We start from the raw sequence: 21,819 nt of genomic DNA, 5'->3' as shown, positions 1-21,819 counted from the left end.
GAAAATACTCAAATGGTAACAAAATATATTTTTATGCCCAATATTCATTAGTTGGCAACAGTTAATACTAACCATAATTTCCATTGGGTGGGTCACAAAGTTCATGAGCGTTCTTCAAAAACCAAAATGAAAATCCAAACGAACTTTGTGGCCAACCCAATAAAATTAATTGGTAATATTTAACAAGTTCAGTTCTATGAATCTTAAATTATTATACTGTACATTTTTAATCCAAATTTACAACAAATGATGATGTGTATGTTGCTATTTTTAGATTCTATATCTAAATGAAGTTCAATAATAATCAAATTACTAAATTAAATATATATCACTAATACAATATTTATTCAAAGATTACTAAAAATCTTTTATATTTCTCAATTCATTCTAAATAGAAACTTTCTAAACTGTCCAATGGCCAGGTTTATTATGCTGGCTTCATTTGAATAAGTAATGAACTTAGAAAATAACCTACATGGACAATTTCAGAACAATGCAATATGTCCAAAAGCAGGATAAAAATTACACTAACTTTATTTTTTTTTTCTTGATAGTCAAGAAGATTTATTAATATAGGATGCTTCTGAGGGATATAAGCAGGCAGGCAAGGAGCTCTGCCAATACAAACTTTAATTCAGAGTAATTTTCTTCCTAAAAACCAAAAAGCAGTTGTTTGTTTTTTTCCCATATGCCCCATATGTTGACAATGGTCTTGTTTAAGAAGAAAAGGAAATCTGCAACTCACCTTTGTACACCATAGGCCTTTCCAAAATAGGCTCTTTGAATGGAGGAGGAATGTGACCAAAATAATCAGGATAAGCCACTTCTGAATATTCTGGGACAGACTTTGTACTTTTTACAATCTCAATATAAAGATCAGAGTCATGAGTGTTGGTACATCAGGGACTTTCAACTGATGCTTGTTTCCACTGATGAAGTAGACTCCGTGTCTTCATCATCTTCAGTTTCGACTCCGGTACAGCAGAGCTTGCCTAGCTGAACCGTTCTTCCCTCAAACAGAACATTTCCACAAGCAGCCACATGTGAACATGCTTTAGTGCACGTAAGGACAGTGACAGGGAGACCATAGTCCTTCATTCCTGCAGTAAAACCTGGGCTGTTTGAGATGGAAAATTCTGCAACGTAATTCGGTCCAAGGCTTCACTATATCATTGTTTAAGCCGTGGCCTGATGAAATAGTTCTGTTTTTGATCATCGAGCTGCTGTTGGAATGTTCTGTCATTATCTTTAATGTCTTCTTTTGCCAGGTCCACAGAGGCAGGTTTCTCATTACCTTCATCTCCTTTAGGAGACACAGTCGTCTTCATTACCATTCCTTTTCTTAAACTGCCTGAATTCCCAGATGCTTCCTCTCCTGCTGTGGGAACAACAATAGGACCACGAACTTTTCCTCAAATACAAAAGGCTTTGGTTCTTTGGAGATTAAATCATAGCCCTTTGAAAATAAAAAAAATGTTTAAGCTTTTATGTGTAAATGTTAACACATATTAAAACACATATAAAACTAAGATCATATTTTATATGCTGATTCAGAAACCTAACAAGTGAAAATTTTAAAGACGGATACAACAGGTACATTTTAAATTTGCTAACAGAAGATAAAACGTTTAACCAGCACAAAATTCATTACACTTATTTTACTATTATAAAAACAGTTCCTGTAAATAACAAATGTGGGAAGTTTTAGGAAAGCATAAAGACATTAATATCATCCAAAATCTATGAAAGGAAATACAACAGCTAAATTGTTATTCATTGATTCAACAGATATTTAGAGTGTTTGTTTTGTGCCAAGCACTGTTTCAGAGGCACTTAAGATGCATCAGTTTAAAAGAAAAAAAACAAAAAACTCTTCCCCTTTGTAGCTTATATTTTTCTAGAGAAGAAGGGAGAGGACTGTCAAAACAAAAATTAATAAACATTATAAAAATATATTTTATGGAATGTTAGAAAGGGGTAAAGGAGGAAAGGGGTAATAGGAATCAGGAGTGCTGGAGGGGGAGAGGTAGGTGGCAGTATCAATGCCATTGGTTAGGGAGGCCTCACTGAGCAGATACAAGCAAAGACTGTGAGGTTGCTGGTACCCAGGCCCCTGAGTGGGAGAAGGCCTGGTGTGGTCAGAGAACAGCAAGGAGGTTAAGATGGCCAGAACTGAAGGACCAAGATGAATTCCAAGAGGTGAAGAGGGCCAGATACTACAGGGCCCTGCAAGCTATTTTAAGAATTTTGGTTTTTACCCTGAAAGAGACTAGGAGCCACTGGAAGGTTTTGAGGAGAAGAGTGCCATGACGTGACTTATTTGGGGAGGGAGGAGCAGACAAAAACCAAAAACTGTAGTACAGTGTTTCTTAACCACAGCATTTAAATATTTGGGGCTAAATAATTTTTTTGTTTAATTTGGTTCTGTCTTTCTGGGGAGGAGCAGGGCACCGGAGTCGGGTGGGTATAGATGTAGGAAGATCAATTAAGAGTCTTCTGCAGGGACTTCCCTGATGGTCCAGTGGTTAAGAATCCACCCTTCCAATGCAGGGACATGGGTTTTATCCTTGGCTGGGTAACTAAGATCCCACAGGCCAAGGGGCAACTAAGCCTGCACACTGCAACTGCTAAGCCCGTGAGCCGCAACCAGACACAAGCCCACGCCACAGTGAAGATCCTGTGTGCCTCAACTGAGACCCAACACTGCCAAATACAAAAAGTAAACAAAAAATGTTTTTAAGAAAGAATCTTCTGCAGTTACCTACAGAAGCTGGTAAGAAGTGGTTGTATTTTAAATGCACTGTGAGCCAGAGACAGGATATCCTAAAATTGATCAGATACAGGCAGAAGGTACAAATAGAGGTCATAGATGGTGCCAAGTGTTTGCCTGAACAACTGAAAAGCATCAGGAGTTAGCTCTGATATGTTAAGTGTGAGCTATTCACATACAGACAAGGACATAAAGCAGGCAAATGGATGTATGCTTCAAACTCAGAAGAAAGCTGTATACAGAAAATGTAAACTTGAGAGTCATTTACATAGATACTACTCTAAGCCATGAGACTGGAAATTATCAGTGGAAAGAAACAGAGAAGAGGACAAAGACTGTACCTTGGGATACTACAATCTTAAAGAGGTTGAAGAAATGAAAACAAAACAACAGGATATGGAGAAGGAAAAACTGGGCTGGAAAGATAAAAAACCAGGAAAGAAAAGTGTCCTGGAAGACAAGTTAAAAAAAGTATACTACTGACAGATCAAGTAGTCTTTTCTCTTTCTATACTTTTAGACATTATTTTGATCCATATAACACTTTATCAAAGAAATACCTCAATTGAGCTAACCTTTATTCTACTGTTTGGCATTAAATCCTTTACAAATTAGGGAAGGATTTAAGCCATTTACAAAATTTTGCTATTATAAAGAACTCTGCAATGAACATCCTTTTGCATAGAATTTTTTGTTAGGATCATTTCCTAAGCACTGAAATAAAATTACAGGGTCAGATACTAATCAATTTTAATGTTTAACACAAGTTGTCTAAATGCTTTCCAAAATACTTATATTAATACTATTCCCAGTAACTTTATATGAGAGTATCTAATTCAACTTCTCTATTCTTTGACAACATTAGATACTACAGTTTTTAAAAAGCTTTTTCTAAAGTGGTAGATAAGAAATATCATCTTACTACCATTTTAATTTCTCTGACTGCTGGAAAAGCAAACAATTTTCCATACATCTATTAATCAGTTTAATTATTCACAGGTAATATATTTGTTGCTAGAATATAGGGTTTTTCTTGTTTTATAATATAAATTCTCACATTTATTTATACACACACACACATACACAAATACACATCCCTTAATCCATTTTTACAATTTTCTGGATTTGCAATTCATCCTTTAATTGTGTTTAACTTCTACACACACATTATGTAGTCAAATTAAGAATCTTATCCTCTGTGATTCACTCTTTGAATGTCCACTGTATAAAAAAAAAAAAAAACTGAATCAAACATAATTCACTTTCAATCTCTGTACTCTTATCTAATCCCAGGAGACAAGGAGGTACAAAGGAAGTAACGCCTAAGTCTCTCTGCATTAAAGGGTTGAAGAGAAGACATCTGCATTAAAAAATATCTGTTGTAGGAAACCTGGTGGGCTAGGTAGCTACCCAACAGAAACATACACAATTGTTGGATAAGATATTAAGGTATATTGGAAGTTCCCTGGTGGTCTAGTAGTTGGGATTCAGCACTTGCACTGCCATGTTCTGGGTTCAATCTCTGGTCAGGCAACCAAGATAACCACAAGCCATATGGCATGGCCAAAAAAAAAAAAAAAGAAAGAGAGATACTAAAAGATACTATGTATAACAAGTAAATAAGAAAACAAGGGAAAAAACAGGACCCCAAAGTTTATCCCAAACTGAAGCAGATTTTCACTTGGAAAACAATTTGCAAAAACAGGTGACCTGGGGTTTAAGTTCTTCCTATCTCAAAAAATATAAAGAACAGGACAGTAACCCAGAGCTTGCATAAGGTACGGAGTCCAACAGAAGACCCTTCCTCCCATGAAGATGCAACCCCAGAAAACTAAATCTTCGATACAGACGCCCTAGAAATACCCCACCACAAACCAAGTAACAGCAAGGAAAGACAAGAGTCTCAAACCTTTGCACTAAGAGCTTGAAGCACTACTCACAAAATGATACCAAAGGTCTGCCATCAAATCACATGAATCTGTAACCTGATTCACATTACCTGGGTGGTACAAAAACCCTCAGTGAGGAATTTAATCTATTACAGTGCCTGTCAAAACCAATAACAACAAAAATTTCTGGAATTTCCACAAGTAAAATTACAAAGAAAATGAGCAAAAAGAAATGATGCTTTTGAACTGTGGTGTTGGAGAAGACTCTTGAGAATCCATTGGACTGCAAGGAGATCCAACCAGTCAATCCTAAAGGAAATCAGTCCTGAATGTGCATTGGAAGGACGGATGCTCAAGTTGAAGTTCCAATACTTTCGCCACTTGATGCGAAGAGCCGACGCATTGGAAAAGACCCTGATGCTGGGAAAGATTGAAGGCAGGAGAAGGGAACAACAGAGGACAAGATAGTTGGGTGGTATCTCCAACTCAGTGGCCATGAGTTTGAGCAAACTCTAGGACATGGTGAAGGACAGGGAAGCCTTGGCGTGCTGCAGTCCATAGGGTCACAAAGAGTCAGAGTGATTGAGTGACTGAATGGCAACGAAATTTGCTTTTGAATTTCCCTGGTGGCTCAACAGCAAAGAATTTCCCTGTAATGCAGGAGACACAGGTTTGATGCATGGGTCAGGAGATACCCTGGAGAAGGGAATGGCTGTCCACTCCAGTATTCTTGCCTGGGAAATCCCATGGACAGAGTCTGGTGGGCTACATACAGTCCAAGGGGTCATAAAAGAGTTGGACATGATGAAGTGACTAAACAACAACAACAAAGTTTTCTTTTATAATAAAAAGAAGAAATACCCTAGTTAACTTCAGAATTCAGTAAAAACACATTTACCATTTTATCAAGATTAACTAGAATTTCTGCATATATATCACATTTACACTTTAAATGAATACAAGTTTTGTACATAAATTATAACTCAAGAAAGTTTAATAAAACAAAAATAACAAGACTTCAAAGTTTTCAAACAAAGGTGAAAAAAGATAAATGAGGAAAAAAATAATCCAAATGAAAGCAAGAAAAGATACAGAGATGAAACAAACTAAAATACAAAATAAGATCTCTTAATTCAAATATATGAATAATTATAAGTAAACTACATGCTCCAGTTAAATACCAAAGACTCAGGGTTTAGTTTCAAAATCCGAGTATTAATCAGATCAGATCAGTCGCTCAGTCATGTCCGACTCTTTGCGACCCCATGAATCACAGCACGCCAGGCCTCCCTGTCCATCACCATCTCCCGGTGTTCACTGAGACTCACCTCCATCGAGTCAGTGATGCCATCCAGCCATGTCATCCTCTGTGGTCCCCTTCTCCTCTTGCCCCCAATCCCTCCCAGCATCAGAGTCTTTGCCAATGAGTCAACTCTTCGCATGAGGTGGCCAAACTACTGGAGTTTCAGCTTTAGCGTCATTCCTTCCAAAGAAATCTTCAGAATGTTCTGGTTGGATCTCCTTCCAGTCCAAGGGACTCTCAAGAGTCTTCTCCAACATCACAGTTCAAAAGCATGAATTCTTCGGCACTCAGCCTTCTTCACAGTCCAACTCTCACATCCATACATGACCACTGGAAAAACCATAGCCTTGACTAGACGAACCTTTGTTGGCAAAGTCATGTCTCTGCTTTTGAATATGCTATCTAGCTTGGTCATAACTTTCCTTCCAAGGAGTAAGAGTCTTTTAATTTCATGGCTGCAGTCACCATCTGTAGTGATTTTGGAGCCCAGAAAAATAAAGTCTGACACTGTTTCCACTGTTTCCCCATCTATTTCCCATGAAGTGATGGGACCACATGCCATGATCTTCGTTTTCTGAATGTTGAGCTTTAAGCCAACTTTTTCACTCTCTACTTTCACTTTCATCAAGAGGCTTTTTAGTTCCTCTTCACTTTCTGCCATAAGGGTGGTGTCATCTGCATATCTGAGGTTATTGATATTTCTCCCAGCAATCTTGATTCCAGCTTGTGTTTCTTCCAGTCCAGCATTTCTCATGATGTACTCTGCATATAAGTTAAATAAACAGGGTGACAATATACAGCTTTGATGAAATCCTTTTCCTATTTGGAAGCAGTCTGTTGTTCCATGTCCAGTTCTAACTGTTGCTTCCTGACCTGCATACAGATTTCTCAAGAGGCAGATCAGGTGGTCTGGTATTCCCATCTCTTTCAGAATTTTCCACAGTTTATTGTGATCCACACTGTCAAAGGCTTTGGCATAGTCAATGAAGCAGAAATAGATGTTTTTCTGGAACTCTGTTGCTTTTTTGATGATCCAGCGGATGTTGGCAATTTGATCTCTGGTTCCTCTGCCTTTTCTAAAACCAGCTTGAACATCTGGAAGTTCACAGTTCACGTATTGCTGAAGCCTGGCTTGGAGAATTTTGAGCATTACTTTACTAGCGTGTGAGATGAGTGCAACTGTGCGGTAGTTTGAGCATTCTTTGGCATTGCCTTTCTTTGGGATTGGAATGAAAACTGACCTTTTCCAGTCCTGTGGCCACTGCTGAGTTTTCCAAATTTGCTGGCATATTGAGTGCAGCACTTTCACAGCATCATCTTTCAGATCTGGAATAGCTCAACCGGAATTCTATCACCTCCACTAGTTTTGTTCGTAGTGATGCTTTCTAAGGCCCACTTGACTTCACATTCCAGGATGTCTGGCTCTAGGTCAGTGATCACACCATCGTGATTATCTGGGTCGTGAAGATCTTTTTGTACAGTTCTTCTGTGTATTCTTGCCATCTCTTCTTAATACCTTCTGCTTCTGTTAGGTCCATATCATTTCTGTCCTTTATCGAGCCCATCTTTGCATGAAATCTTCCTTTGGTATCTCTGATTTTCTTGAAGAGTCCCTAGTCTTTCCCGTTCTGTTGTTTTCCTCTATTTCTTTGCATTGATCGCTGAATAAGGCATTCTTATCTCTTCTTGCTATTCTTTGGAACTCTGCATTCAGATGCTTATAGCTTTCCTTTTCTCCTTTGCTTTTCACTTCTCTTCTTTTCACAGCTATCTGTAAGGCCTCCCCAGACAGCCATTTTGCTTTTTTGCATTTCTTTTCCATGCGGATGGTCTTGATCCCTGTCTCCTATACAATGTCACGAACCTCCGTCCATAGTTCATCAGGCACTCTATCTATCAGATCTAGTCCCTTAAATCTATTTCTGACTTCCACTGTATAATCATAAGGGATATGATTCAGGTCATACCTGAATGGTCTAGTGGTTTTCCCTACTTTCTTCAATTTAAGTCTGAATTTGGCAATAAGGAGTTCATGGTCTGAGCCACAGTCAGCTCCTGGTCTTGTTTTTGCTGACTGTATAGAGCTTCTCCATCTTTGGCTGCAAAGAATATAATCAATCTGATTTTGGTGTTGACCATCTGGTGATGTCCATGTATAGAGTCTTCTCTTATGTTGTTGGAAGAGGGTGTTTGTTATGACCAGTGCATTTTCTTGGCAAAACTCTATTAGTCTTTGCCCTGCTTCATTCCATATTACAAGGCCAAATTTGCCTGTTATTCCAGGTGTTTCTTGACTTCCTACTTTCACATTCCAGTCCCCTATAATGAAAAGGACACCTTTTTTGGGTGTTAGTTCTAAAAGGTCTTGTAGGTCTTCATAGAACCGTTCAACTTCAGCTTCTTCAGCGTTACTGGTTGGGGCATAGACTTGGATTAATGTGATATTGAATGGTTTGCCTTGGAAACGAACAGAGATCATTCTGTCGTTTTTGAGATTGCATCCAAGTACTGCATTTCGGACTCTTTTGTTGACCATGATGGCCACTCCATTTCTTCTGAGAGATTCCTCCCCGCAGTAGTAGATGTAATGGTCATCTGAGTTAAATTCATCCATTCGAGTCCATTTCAGTTTGCTGATTCCTAGAATGTCGACATTCAGTCTTGCCATCTCTTGTTTGACCACTTCCAATTTGCCTTGATTCATGGACCTGACATTCCAGGTTCCTATGCAATATTGCTCTTTACAGCATTGGACCTTGCCTCTATCACCAGTCACATCCACAGCTGGGTATTGTTTCTGCTTTGGCTCCATCCCTTCATTCTTTCTGGAGTTATTTCTCCACCAATCTCCAGTAGCATATTGGGCACCTACTGACCTGGGGAGTTTCTCTATCAGTATCCTATCATTTTGCCTTTCCATACTGTCATGGGGTTCTCAAGGCAAGAATACTGAAGTGGTGTGCCATTCCCTTCTCCAGTGGACCACATTCTGTCAGATCTCTCCACCGAGTATTAATACATGCTGTTTAACAGATAAACAGCTAAGGATACCAAAAAGTTGTGAAAAGATTTTAAAAGATACTAGGCAAGTAACTAAAATTTATGTAACTATATCAATAATTAAAAAAAAAACTTTTGTCTTCAAGTCTTAGAGATAAAAACTAACTTCACTAAAAGGTTCAACTGGAAAGGAAAAGAAATCAATTTATACTTATACACTTATTATAAGTAATAAGCTTCCAAAAATATGCAACAAAAACTGACAGACATGCAAAAAGACAGAAACAAATTCACAATCATAGTGAGAAATCTTTAACACACTTTTCTTAATAATTGATAACACAGGAATAAAAGTTTATAAGGACAGAAAAGAACTTCTAAATACAATTAAAAATCTTGTTCTTGTATAGGCAAATATACAGTTAGGCCTAATGGGAGCAGAATGTTTTTCAAAGACATGAGAAGTAGTAACAAAAGCTGACCTCATTCAAACTCATAAGATAAATCTCAAAAATTTCAAAAGATTATAATCATAAAGAGAAGTACTCTCACTGTACTACAATATGCTAGAATTCAATAAAAAGATGAAAAAAATTGCAGATTAAGGAGGCAACTCAAACATTACCAATGCATCAAAGGAAAAAAACCATAATGGACAAAAAGTTTCAAAACAAAAATAAAGACAACAATAAATAGCAAAATCTGTTTGATGCAACTAAAACAGTCATTAGAGAAAAATTTATACTCTGAAATGTAAATATTAGAAGAGAGGACTGAAAATTACTAGATGTCTACCTTAAGTTGATAATAAAAAGAGAGAGAGAGAGAATGAAATCAGGAAAAATAAAGACATGGCACATTAAGCATATCATTTAGAAATACAGGGATTAACTTCAAAAACATATGGAAAGTTGATTGTAGGAAACAGTAGATAACTAGGAGGAAACACTTTTTTCCAATTAAACTATGCAAAACTACTTGCTCTTTAAACTCTGTCCATGCATAACTTTAATAAAAATTTAAAATCAAATTTAAAAGAGGGGGAAAAAATAACAAAAGTCCATATGGTAAATGTTATTAAACTAATACAGATGTATGAAAGAAGAGCTGTCAAAATGCAGGATTCCGGTACTTCTAATATTCTGCCGTCAAGAAACAAAAGGAAACAAAACTATACTTGTAACACCAAATGAATAATTATAGCTTTAAAAGCATGCGCAAGGTCCCCTTGAAAAAGTCTGTTAATTATGCTGTCAATTCTGTTGACTTTAAATGCACTCATTTTACCTTCATCAGGCCACTGAATACTAGCTTTAATACATCTGGAAACAAACTGAGTGGTGTTAAGCATACAAACAAACACATCAGGTAATTTTAAGCTTCAGAGGTTGATGTTGAAAGTGACATGCAAATCCAAGTGGAAAAAGTCATAATCAGTATTAATTCATTTCTGTTTAATAACTCATGACCTGCTAGTATTTGATACAATGATAGCTGAAAAGATTCTTCTAAACACTTTCTATTTCAGTTCAGTTCAGTTCAGTTGCTCAGTAGCGTCCAACTCTAGCGTCCGACTCTTTGGGACCCCATGAACCACTGCACGCCAGGCCTCCCTGTTCATCACCAACTCCTGTAGTCCACCCAAACCTATGTCCATTGTGTCAGTGATGTCATCCAACCATCTCATCCTCCGTTGTACCCTTCTCCTACTGCCCTCAGTCTTTCCCAGCATCAGGGTCTTTTCCAGTGAGTCAGCTCTTTGCATCAGGTGGCCAAAGTATTGGAGTTTCAGCTTCAGCATTAGTCCTTCCAATGAACACCCAGGACTGATCTCCTTTAGGATGGTCTGGTTGGATCTCCTTGCAGTCCAAGGGACTCTCAAGGGATTTCTCCTACAACAGTTCAAAAGCATCAATTTTTCGGCCCTCAGCTTTCTTTATAGTCCAACTCTCACGTCCATATGTGACTACTGGAAAAACCACAGCTTTGACTAGATGGACCTTTGCTGGCAAAATAAGGTCTCTGCTTTTTAATATGCTGTCTAATTTGGTCATAACTTCCTTCCAAGGAGTAAGCGTCTTTTAATTTCATGGCTGCAATCACCATCTGTAGTGATTTTGGAGCCCAGAAAAATAAAGTCTGACACTGTTTCCACTGTTTCCCATCCATTTGCCATGAAGTGGTGGGACTGGATACCATGATCTTAGTTTTCTGAATGTTGAGCTTTAAGCCAACTTTTTCACTCTCCTCTTTCACTTTCATCAAGAGGCTTTTTAGTTCCTCTTCACTTTCTGCCATAAGGGTGGTGTCATCTGCTTATCTGAGGATATTGATATTTCTCCCGGCAATCTTGATTCCAGCTCGTGCTTCTTCCAGTCCAGCGTTTCTCATGATGTTCTCTGCATATAAGTTAAATAAGCAGGGTGAAAATATACAGCCTTGATGAACTCCTTTTCCTATTTGGAACCAGTCTGTTGTTCCATGTCCAGTTCTAACTGTTGCTTTCTGACCTGCATACAGATTTCTCAAGAGGCAGGTCAGGTGGTCTGGTATTCCCATCTCCTTCAGAATTTTCCATAGTTTATTGTGATCCACACAGTCAAAGGTTTTGGAATAGTCAATAAAACAGAAATAGATATTTTTCTGGAACTCTCTTGCTTTTTCGATAGTCCAGCGGATGTTGGCAATTTGATCTCTGGTTCCTCTGCCTTTTCCAAAACCAGCTTGAACATGGAAGTTCATGGTTCACGTATTGCTGAAGCCTGGCTTGGAGAATTTTGAGCATTACTTTTCTAGCGTGTGAGATGAGTGCAATTGTGCGGTAGTTTGAGCATTCTTTAGCATTGCCTTTCTTTGGGATTGGAATGAAAACTGACCTTTTCCAGTCCTGTAGCCACTGCTGAGTTTTCCAAATTTGCTGGCATATTGAGTGCAGCACTTTCACAGCATCATCTTGTAGCATTTGAAATAGCTCAACTGCAATTCCATCACCTCCACTAGCTTTGTTCCTAGTGATGCTTCCTAAGGCCCACTTGACTTCACATTCCAGGATGTCTGGCTCTAAATGAGTGTGAGTGATGATACCATCGTGATTATCTGGGTCGTGAAGATCTTTTTTGTACAGTTCTGTGTATTCTTGCCACCTCTTCTTAATATCTTCTGCTTCTGTTAGGTCCATGCCATTTCTGTCCTTTATTGAGCCCATCTTTGCATGAAATATTCCCTAGGTATCCCTAATTTTCTTGAAGAGATCTCTAGTCTTTCCAACTGAGCTGTCATTGGTTCCTATTTAGAACCAACCAATGATAGCTCAGTTGGTAGAGAATCTGCTTGCAGTGCAGAAGACCCCAGGTTGATTCCTGGGTTAGGCAGATCCACTGGAGAAGGGATAGGCTACCACTCCAGTATTATTGGGTTTCGCTTGTGGCTCAGCTGGTAAAGAATCCACCTGCAATGCAGGAGACCTGGGTTTGATCCCTGGGTTGGGAAGATCCTCTGGAGAAGGCAAGGCTATCTACTCCAGTATTCTGGCCTGGAGAATTCCACGGACTGTATAGTCCATGGGGTCACAAACAGTTGGACACAACTGAGTGACTTTTACTTTCACTTTCCACACTTAGTAAAAAAAAACCTACTTTTCTCTATTCCCACATCAAAACTCCTGCCATTTTTATGCACAGTATATAATTCTTATATGTATATAAGACAGAGATGAAAATAGATCATTTCTTCACAGAATAATCAATTCCTACCCCAAATCCCCTCCACAATATTTTTCTGCTTAGAATTGGCAGTGTTTGTTATCACTGGATTTTTTAGTGGGCACAAAAGTGTTAAAAGAGCAGCTGGATACTTCCTGTAGGTTGCACGAAAGAAAATTACCCTGCATTCTTTCTCAAATGCCTCTTCCTGCCTTCTTCTTTTTCTTTTTGACAAATATCCTCTCCTTCACTTCTGTCCTCTTTCCTGACTTCCTCTGTCCTATCCCTGATTTCAACATACCCTCCAACATCCGCCAAATCTATGGGGAATACCAAGACAGCAGGGGAGGGAGAGAGGAAGCAACTTGCTGCCTCTTCCATAGCATCCAAAGCTCATTGTTTCCCAGAGAAAAACCTGAATAATTAGAAATGTGAAATGTAAACATTAGCTAGCAAGTACTTCTCTATTTTTATCTCTCAATAGCTTTACATTTAAGTCTTTTTCTTTAAGCAACTGGAAATTAACTGTGAAACTTGAGGGAAGTGGTTTACATAAGTAAATCTAAGAATATATGATTCAAACCCTTCATTTTACAGTTTAAGATCCTGGGCAGTTTCAGGAATCCACAAATGAGCAGCACAATGAGTGCTAAAAATTAGATCTACTACTTGCCATCAATTCAATCAGCTTTATCATTTAACAGCTGTGCAGTCCAGGTTGTCTATTATATTCTAGTAAATAAATGAGGACTTGTTCAGTCACCAAGTTGTGTCTGACTCTTTGTGACCCCACAGACTGCAACACACCAGGCTCCCCTGTTCTTCATTATCTCCCAGAGTTCACTCAAACTCATGTCCATTGAGTTGGTGATGCTATCTAACCATCTCACCCTCTGCAGCCCCCTTCTTTTGCCTTCAATCTTTCCCAGCATCAGGGTCTTTTCCAAAGAGTCAGGTCTTTGCATCAGGTGGCCAAAGTACTGGAGCTTCAGCTTCAGCGTCAGTTCTTCCTGATGAATATTCAGGGATGACTCCCTTTAGGATTGACTGGTTTGATCTCCTTGCTGTGCAAGGGATTCTCAAGAGTCTTCTCTAGCACCACAGTTCAAAAGCATCAATTTTTTGGTGTTCAGCCTGCTTTATGGTCCAAATCTCTCATCCATACATGACTACTGGAAAAACCATAGACGGACTTTTGTCAGCAAAGTGATATCTCTGCTTTAATACACTGACTAGGTTTGTCATAGCTTTCCTTCCAAGAAGCAAGCCTCTTCTAATTTGATGGCTGCAGTCACCATCCACAACAATTTTGGAGCCCACGAAAAAAAAATCTGTCACTGTTTCTACTTTTCCCCCTTCTTGCCATGATAGGACCGGATGCCATGATCTTCGTTTTTTTAACACTGAGTTTTAAGCCAGCTTTTTCACTCTCATCTTTCACCTGTATCGAGAGGCTCTTCCTCTTTACTATCTGCCATTAGAATGGTATCATCTGCATATCTGAGTTTATTGATATTTCTCCTGGCAATGAAGTCTTTAAGTTGCTTCATAAGGAGAGTGACTTCTTGTCAACATTTCAGAAACAACTTCCAGCTGTCCTTTTTCCCTGACATTCCATGATTATATGGTGACTATTAGCACAGTTCACAGACTAGCACAGACTATATTTTTAATTAAGTATTTTCTCTCATCTCCCTTTCAGAAATGCCATTCTAACAATTTTTAAAAGTTAATAAAATCTATGTCAATTATTTTGATTAAAAAAAATGATTAAAAAATTTAAAAGCTAGTCCAGAATTTAAATGGCCTAGTTCTCTCATTTTACAGATAGCAGTTTCTCATTTTGCAGCTAAGAATGTTGAAACAATTCTCCAAAGTCAGTCAGAAAAGCAATGCCACTTTCATCTTTTAGAAATGAAATGCAGAAGGAAAAGAGTGATTATGGGTCTAAGAGAAAAGAACTCTTTCTTAAAATGAGTTAAGATGCTGAATTATCTATATTTATACCTGAAAATCATCAACAAGCTCAGGGAAAAGGTGTTCATACATTTTAAGTTCTTCTATTGTTCGTCCTGGTTCTTGCTGGGGTTTTAGTTTGTTAATATCCGTTTCAATATCATCATTCTGAAATAATAAAAATGGGATGTCATTAATTAAGAAAAGTACATTTCAGATTTAAAGTTTCCAAATTATTAATTACATGCACACAGAGAATAATCACTACAGAAAAGCTGCATAAATTTCATTGTAAAATAAAACTTGCTTGTATTTTTTGGTTGTTGTATTATTGTTGTCTTGGTTGTTTTGTTTTCTTTTAATCAAAGATTATTCTAACATAATACAGTATTTGGGCTCCTCAAAATAGAAAAATTAACATCAAGATCAATACTAAAGTATGCTCCCTGCCCCCAATCTCACTAACTGCCATCATTTTGCTCAGATTAAAGGGCAGTAAAACTTCAGAAAACTAAACTGAAAAACCTAAGTATATGATGGTGGCAGCGATAATCAAAATAACTTTCATCAAGCAATGAAAATATGTGAGGCAATATGCTAAGGATTTTACCTTATGATCTAATTTAATCTGTGTAAGAATACTGTAAAGTAGTATCATCATCTCCATTTAACTAAAGGAGACTGAAGTACAGAGAGGTTAAGTGGCTTGCAAACAGGATCAGAATGTAAAATCATTTCGAAGAATACACTGTTAGCCAACATAATTCATTGCCTCAAGAGAGAGCAATGGGTATCACACACTCTTATATTCCATGGTCAATAAAGTTCCTAGAAAAGATTCGGTATCATCATTCACTCTGTTGTTCATGGAAAAAACACTGAGGAGTGAAACAACAGCTGGAAAATGATTTCCATGTCTCTTTGGGCGAAAAAAATAAAGGCTAAATGTAAAGAAATATGACCTCATAGGAATAAGATATGTACCCAGGATCAATCTGAACTGTACCTGTAAACGGAGATAGTATACATCATGATGGAAAGATAAATGTCAGTTACCTACTATAAAAGCTAGCTTCTAGGACCCTTAACAACTCTGGCCTAACACAAATACAAATCCATTATTACCCGTGTTGATGGTTAAAGAAAGACAATAGAGCAAACTACTTATTTTTCAGATTTAAATTCATTCTACTGTTAATCCTTAAAATACTTTATATACATGTATCTGATTATATTTATATACTGTCATACTAACAAGTAATTTAAAAAAAGAAAAATATACTATGTATTTCCTATATCTCATAATAAGGAGTTTAGCTATTATTTCTTTAAGCAATAAAATTTTCCCATTGCCATAAATAATAAAGACTAGTTTCATTTAAAGAGTATCGTATTAATTATTGTGTCATATACATAAAATATATGATTTTATATATCCTTAAATTATGCTTTGAAGAACCATACATACATAAAGAAAATATGTAATTTTCTTTATTAGCATCTATTAAAGTAGATAATACTATCAAAATAATAAAAAAAAAACTTTAAATATATTCCTTTCTCTAAAAACACTAGCAGTCCAATATTCAGTATTAATTTATGATGATACAGCTTTACAAGGTGGCCATCTGTGGTGGATTCATTTCGATATTTGGCAAAACTAATACAATATTGTAAAGTTTAAAAATAAAATAAAATTAAAAAAAATTTTTTTAATTTACCTGTAAAACAGGCACAGTGAGGAAAGAAAACTACTTTCAGAAGTCAATAGCAAAATATTTGTGCTTTGGTTTGAGGAAAAACAAAGATAAAGAGCTCCTGACACATTCAGGAAAAATAAACCTCTTACTTCTTAAAGTTCTTCTAAAATTAAAGAGGGAAAAAAAGAATACATTGAAGTTTATAAACTGACGAGTTCTGGCAATCTGAAGACAAGTCTTCTAGAACCTCCAAATTTCTATAAATTTTCCAAACTCTGAAAAATCTAGGGCAAAGAGAATGGAATCACTAGAGGTTGAACATCTGTGTTCAAGTGTGATTGCAGTCTCTACAACGGATAACCTTTCTCTGTCTTTGGTTTCCAACTATCAGCCCTGTAAAGCAGAGGTAATAATACCATATACCTTACAGGATTTAATGACTACTTTAGGCATACCCGGACACAGGCTCAGTTCCAGACCACCACAATAAAACAAATGTCAAAATAAAGCAAGTTGGGTGAATTTTTGGTTTTCCAATACATATAAAAATTATGTTCACATGACACTGTGGTCCATTAAGTGTTCAATAAATAATATCTAAAAAAAAAAAAAAACAATTAATATCCTAATTTAAAAACATTTATTGCTAAATAATTACAATAAAAATCACTGGTCACAGATCACCATATCTATATATTAATAATGAAAAAGTTTGAAACACTGTAAAACTACAAAAAATGTGACACAGAGACATTAACTGAGCAAATGCTGTTGGAAAAATGGCCAACAGACTTGTTCCACATAAGGTTGCCACAAACCTTCTTCAATTTGTTAAGAACACAGTATCTGCAAAGCACAATAAAGCAAAGTGTAATAAAACAAGGTATGTCTATGTATGTAAGGCACATGCACTAGCACAGGACTATGTGTTCAATAAATTCATCTACTACTTTTTCTTATTACATAATTGCTTGTTAAGGTAAAATGGGGTAAATGTGAGCAATCTCAAATACCCTAGTGAGTAATACTGTCAATAACTTTTTTATAGATGTGAATGCCAAAAAATAAATCTGTGGAAATGTTCTAAATTAAAGGAGAGTAAGAGACAAGACAGCTGCGCTTTGCTGGAGCAGCCATGAAGAGATACCCCACGACCAAGGTAAGAGAAACCCAAGTAAGACAGTAGGTGTTGCAAGAGGGCATCAGAGGGCAAACACACTGAAACCATACTCACAGAAAACTAGTCAATCTAATCACACTAGGACCACAGCCTTGTCTAACTCAATGAAACTAAGCCATGCCCTGTGTGGCAACCCAAGACGGGCGGGTCATGGTGGAAAGGTCTGACAGAATGTGGTCCACTGGAGAAGGGAATGGCAAACCACTTCAGTATTCTTGCCTTGAAACCCCAATGAACAGTATGAAAAGCCAAAATGATAGGATAGTGAAAGAGGAACTCCCCAGGTCGGTAGGTGCCCAATATTCTACTGGAGATCAGTGGAAAAATAACTCCAGAAAGAATGAAGGGATGGAGCCAACGCAAAAACAATGCACATTTGTGGATGTGACTGGTGATAGAAGAAAGGTCCAATGCTGTAAAGAGCAATATTGCATAGGAACTTGGAATGTTAAATCCATGAATCAAGGCAAATTGAAAGTGGTCAAACAGGAGATGGCAAGAGTGAACATCAAAATTCTAGGAATCAGCGAACTAAAATGGACTGGAATGGGTGAATTTAACTCAGATGACCATTATATCTACTACTGCGGGCAGGAATCCCTTAGAAGAAATGGAGTAGCCATCATAGTCAACAAGAGAGTCCAAAATGCCGTACCTGGATGCAATCTCAAAAACAACAGAATGATCTCTGTTTGTTTCCAAGGCAAACCATTCAATATCACATTAATCCAAGTCTATGCCCCAACCAGTAACACTGAAGAAGCTGAAGTTGAACGGTTCTATGAAGACCTACAAACCTTTTAGAACTAACACTCAAAAAAGATGTCTTTTTCATTATAGGGGACTGGAATGCAAAAGGAGGAAGTCAAGAAACACCTGGAATAACAGGCAAATTTGGCCTTGGAATACAGAATGAAGCAGGACAAAGGCTAATAGAGTTTTGCCAAGAGAACACACTGGTCATACCAAACACCCTCTTCCAACAACACAAGAGAAGACTCTACACATGGACATCACCAGATGGTCAATACCGAAATCAGACTGATTATATTCCTTACAGCCAAAGATGGAGAAGCTCTATACAGTCAGCAAAAACAAGACCGGGAGCTGACTGTGGCTCAGATCATAAACTCCTTATTGCCAAATTCAGACTTAAATTGAAGAAAGTGGGGAAAACCACTAGACCATACAGGTATGACCTAAATCAAATCCCTTATGATTATACAGTGGAAGTCAGAAATAGATTTAAGTGACTAGATCTGATAGAGTGCATTATGAACTACGGACAGAGGTTCGTGACATTCTACAGGAGACAGCGATCAAGACCATCCCCATGGAAAAGAAATGCAAAAAAAGCAAAATGGCTGTCTGGGGAGGCCTTACAAATAGCTGTGAAAAGAAGAGAAGCCTAAAAGCAAAGGAGAAAAGGAAAGCTATAAGCATCTGAATGCAAAGTTCCAAAGAGTGGCAAGAAGAGATAAGAAAGCCTTCCTCCGCGATCAATGCAAAGATAGAGGAAAACAACAGAATGGGAAAGACTAGAGATCTCTTCAAGAAAATTAGAGATACCAAGGGCACGTTTCATGCAAAGATGGGCTTGATAAAGGACAGAAATGGTATGGACCTAACAGAAGCAGAAGATATTAAGAAGAGGTGGCAAGAATACACAGAAGAACTGTACAAAAAAACTATACAACCAAGATAATCACAATGGTGTGATCACTGACCTAGAGCCAGACATCCAGGAATGTGAAGTCAAGTGGGCCTTACGAAGCATCACTATGAACAAAGCTAGTGGAGGTGACGGAATTCCAGTTGAGCTGTTTCAAATCCTGAAAGATGATGCTGTGAAAGTGCTGCACTCAATATGCCAGCAAATTTGGAAAACTCAGCAGTGGCCACAAGACTGGAAAAGGTCAGTTTTCATTCCAATCCCAAAGAAAGGCAATGCCAAAAAATGCTCAAACTACCGCACAATTGCACTCATCTCACACGCTAGTAAAGTAATGCTCAAAATTCTCCAAGCCAGGCTTCAGCAATACATGAACCGTGAACTTCCAGATGTCCAAGCTGGTTTTAGAAAAGGCAGAGGAACCAGAGATCAAATTGCCAACATCCACTGGATCACTGAAAAAGCAAGAGAGTTCCAGAAAAACATCTATTTCTGCTTCATTGACTATGCCAAAGCCTTTGACTGTGTGGATCATAATAAACTGTGGAAAATTCTGAAAGAGATGGGAATACCAGACCACATGACCTGCCTCTTGAGAAACCTATACGCAGGTCAGGAAACAACTGTTAGAACTGGACATGGAACAACAGACTGGTTCCAAATAGGAAAAGGAGAATGTCAAGGCTGTATATTGTCACCCTGCTTATTTAACTTATATGCAGAGTACATCATGAGAAACACTGGGCTGGAAGAAGCACACACTGGAATCAAGACTGCCAGGAGAAATATCAATAACCTCATATATGCAGATGACACCACCCTTATGGCAGAAAGTGAAGAGGAACAAAAACGCCTCGATGAAAGTGAAAGAGGAGAGTGACAAAGTTGGCTTAAAGCTCAACATTCAGAAAACGAAGATCATGGCCTCTGGTCCCATCACTTCATGGGAAATAGATGGGGAAACAGTGGAAACAGTGTCAGACTTTATTTTGGGGGGCTTCAAAATCACTGCAGACGGTTACTGCAGCCATGAAAGTAAAAGACACTTACTCCTTGGAAGGAAAGTTATGACCAACCTAGACAGCACATTCAAAAGCAGAGACATGACTTTGCCAACAAAGGTTCGTCTAGTCAAGGCTATGGTTTTTCCAGTGGTCATGTATGGATGTGAGAGTTGGACTGTGAAGAAAGCTAAGCACCAAAGAATTGATGCTTTTGAACTGTGGTGTTGGAGAAGACTCTTGAGAGTCCCTTGGACTGCAAGGAGATCCAACCAGTCCATTTGAAGGAGATCAGCCCTGGGTGTTCTTTGGAAGGAATGATGCTAAAGCTGAAACTCCAGTAGTTTGGCCACCTCATGCGAAGAGTTGACTCATTGGCAAAGACTCTGATGCTGGGAGGGATTGGGGGCAGGAAGAGAAGGGGACGACAGAGGATGAGATGGCTGGATGGCATCACTGACTCGATGGACCTGAGTTTGAGTGAATTCCGGGAGTTGGTGATGGACAGGGAGCCCTGGCGTGCTGCAATTCATGGGTCGCAAAGAGTCAGACACGACTGAGCGACTGCACTGAACTTAACTGAATAACTATATACACAGCATTTACATTTTACTTACAACTATTTATATAGAATTTACATATTATTAGGTATTATAGGTACTTTAGAGATGGCAAAGTATATGGGAGGATGTGCATAGGTTACATGCAATTACTTCATCACTTTATATTAAGAAATTGAGCATCTGTGGATTTTGGTATCCAAGGTGGGTTCAGGGACCAATTCACCCCAGGACACTCACATAGAGAGATGACTGTATCACTGTCATTAGGAAATACACACTAATATATTTAGGGATAAACAACCATGATATAAGGTATGTAACTTACCCTCAAATGATTTTTAAAAAATTTTTAAATATGTATTCATGCATATACACTGACAACCTCCAAACAGAAAAATTAGTATCACTGTTATAAATTCCTATTGAGTTCTACTTCCCTACCAATTTCCATTTTACATCTGTAGATCACAACATCTGTATATATCTTTAATAAGGACCCTGAGCCAGAAAGAATAAATTATACTCAAAATACTCTGTTTTTAATAGACATGGAAACATACATAAAAGAAAGGTTTCCAACAACATACAAAACTTTAAATTATAAACTTAGTGTTAATCTATGAAATTTTACTATGTCTAAACACTCATATCCCAATAAATCCAAACAGTTGATTTTAATATACCTCCTGCTATCTAAGGAACACTTTGTATACAGAATGTAAAACTCTGCTGACCTGCCCTGACTCAGAGTCTACCAGTTCATTCACCGTATCAAATCCAGAACCACCAACATACAGTTACCCCAGATTTTTTGCCTTGAACACCAGAGCCTGTAGCTTCCCTGGTGGCTCAGACGGTAAAGAGTACCTGCAGTGCAGAAGAACCAGGTTTGATCCCTGGGTCAGGAAGATCCCCTGGAGAAGGAAATGGCAACCCACTCCAGTATTCTTGCCTAGGAAATCCCACAGATGGAGGAGCCTGGCAGGCTATAGTCCATGGGGTCACAAAGAGTCGGACACGACTGAGCAACTTCACTTTCTTTCCAGAGCCTGTGCTGTTTTTCTTCTCTGTAGCTTCTTGACGCC

General features: G+C 38.0%; 1 pseudogene; it reads right to left on the bottom strand.

Moving 5' to 3' along the window:
- Positions 1–745: 745 nt before the first annotated feature.
- LOC113888744 overlaps positions 746–21,819 on the bottom strand; it is a 36,229-nt pseudogene continuing 15,155 nt past the window's right edge.

This window comes from Bos indicus x Bos taurus, unplaced genomic scaffold (assembly GCF_003369695.1).
Source record: "Bos indicus x Bos taurus breed Angus x Brahman F1 hybrid unplaced genomic scaffold, Bos_hybrid_MaternalHap_v2.0 tig00001490_arrow_arrow_obj, whole genome shotgun sequence".
Lineage (NCBI taxonomy): Eukaryota > Metazoa > Chordata > Mammalia > Artiodactyla > Bovidae > Bos > Bos indicus x Bos taurus.
This window is presented reverse-complemented; position numbering and strand designations above follow the sequence as displayed.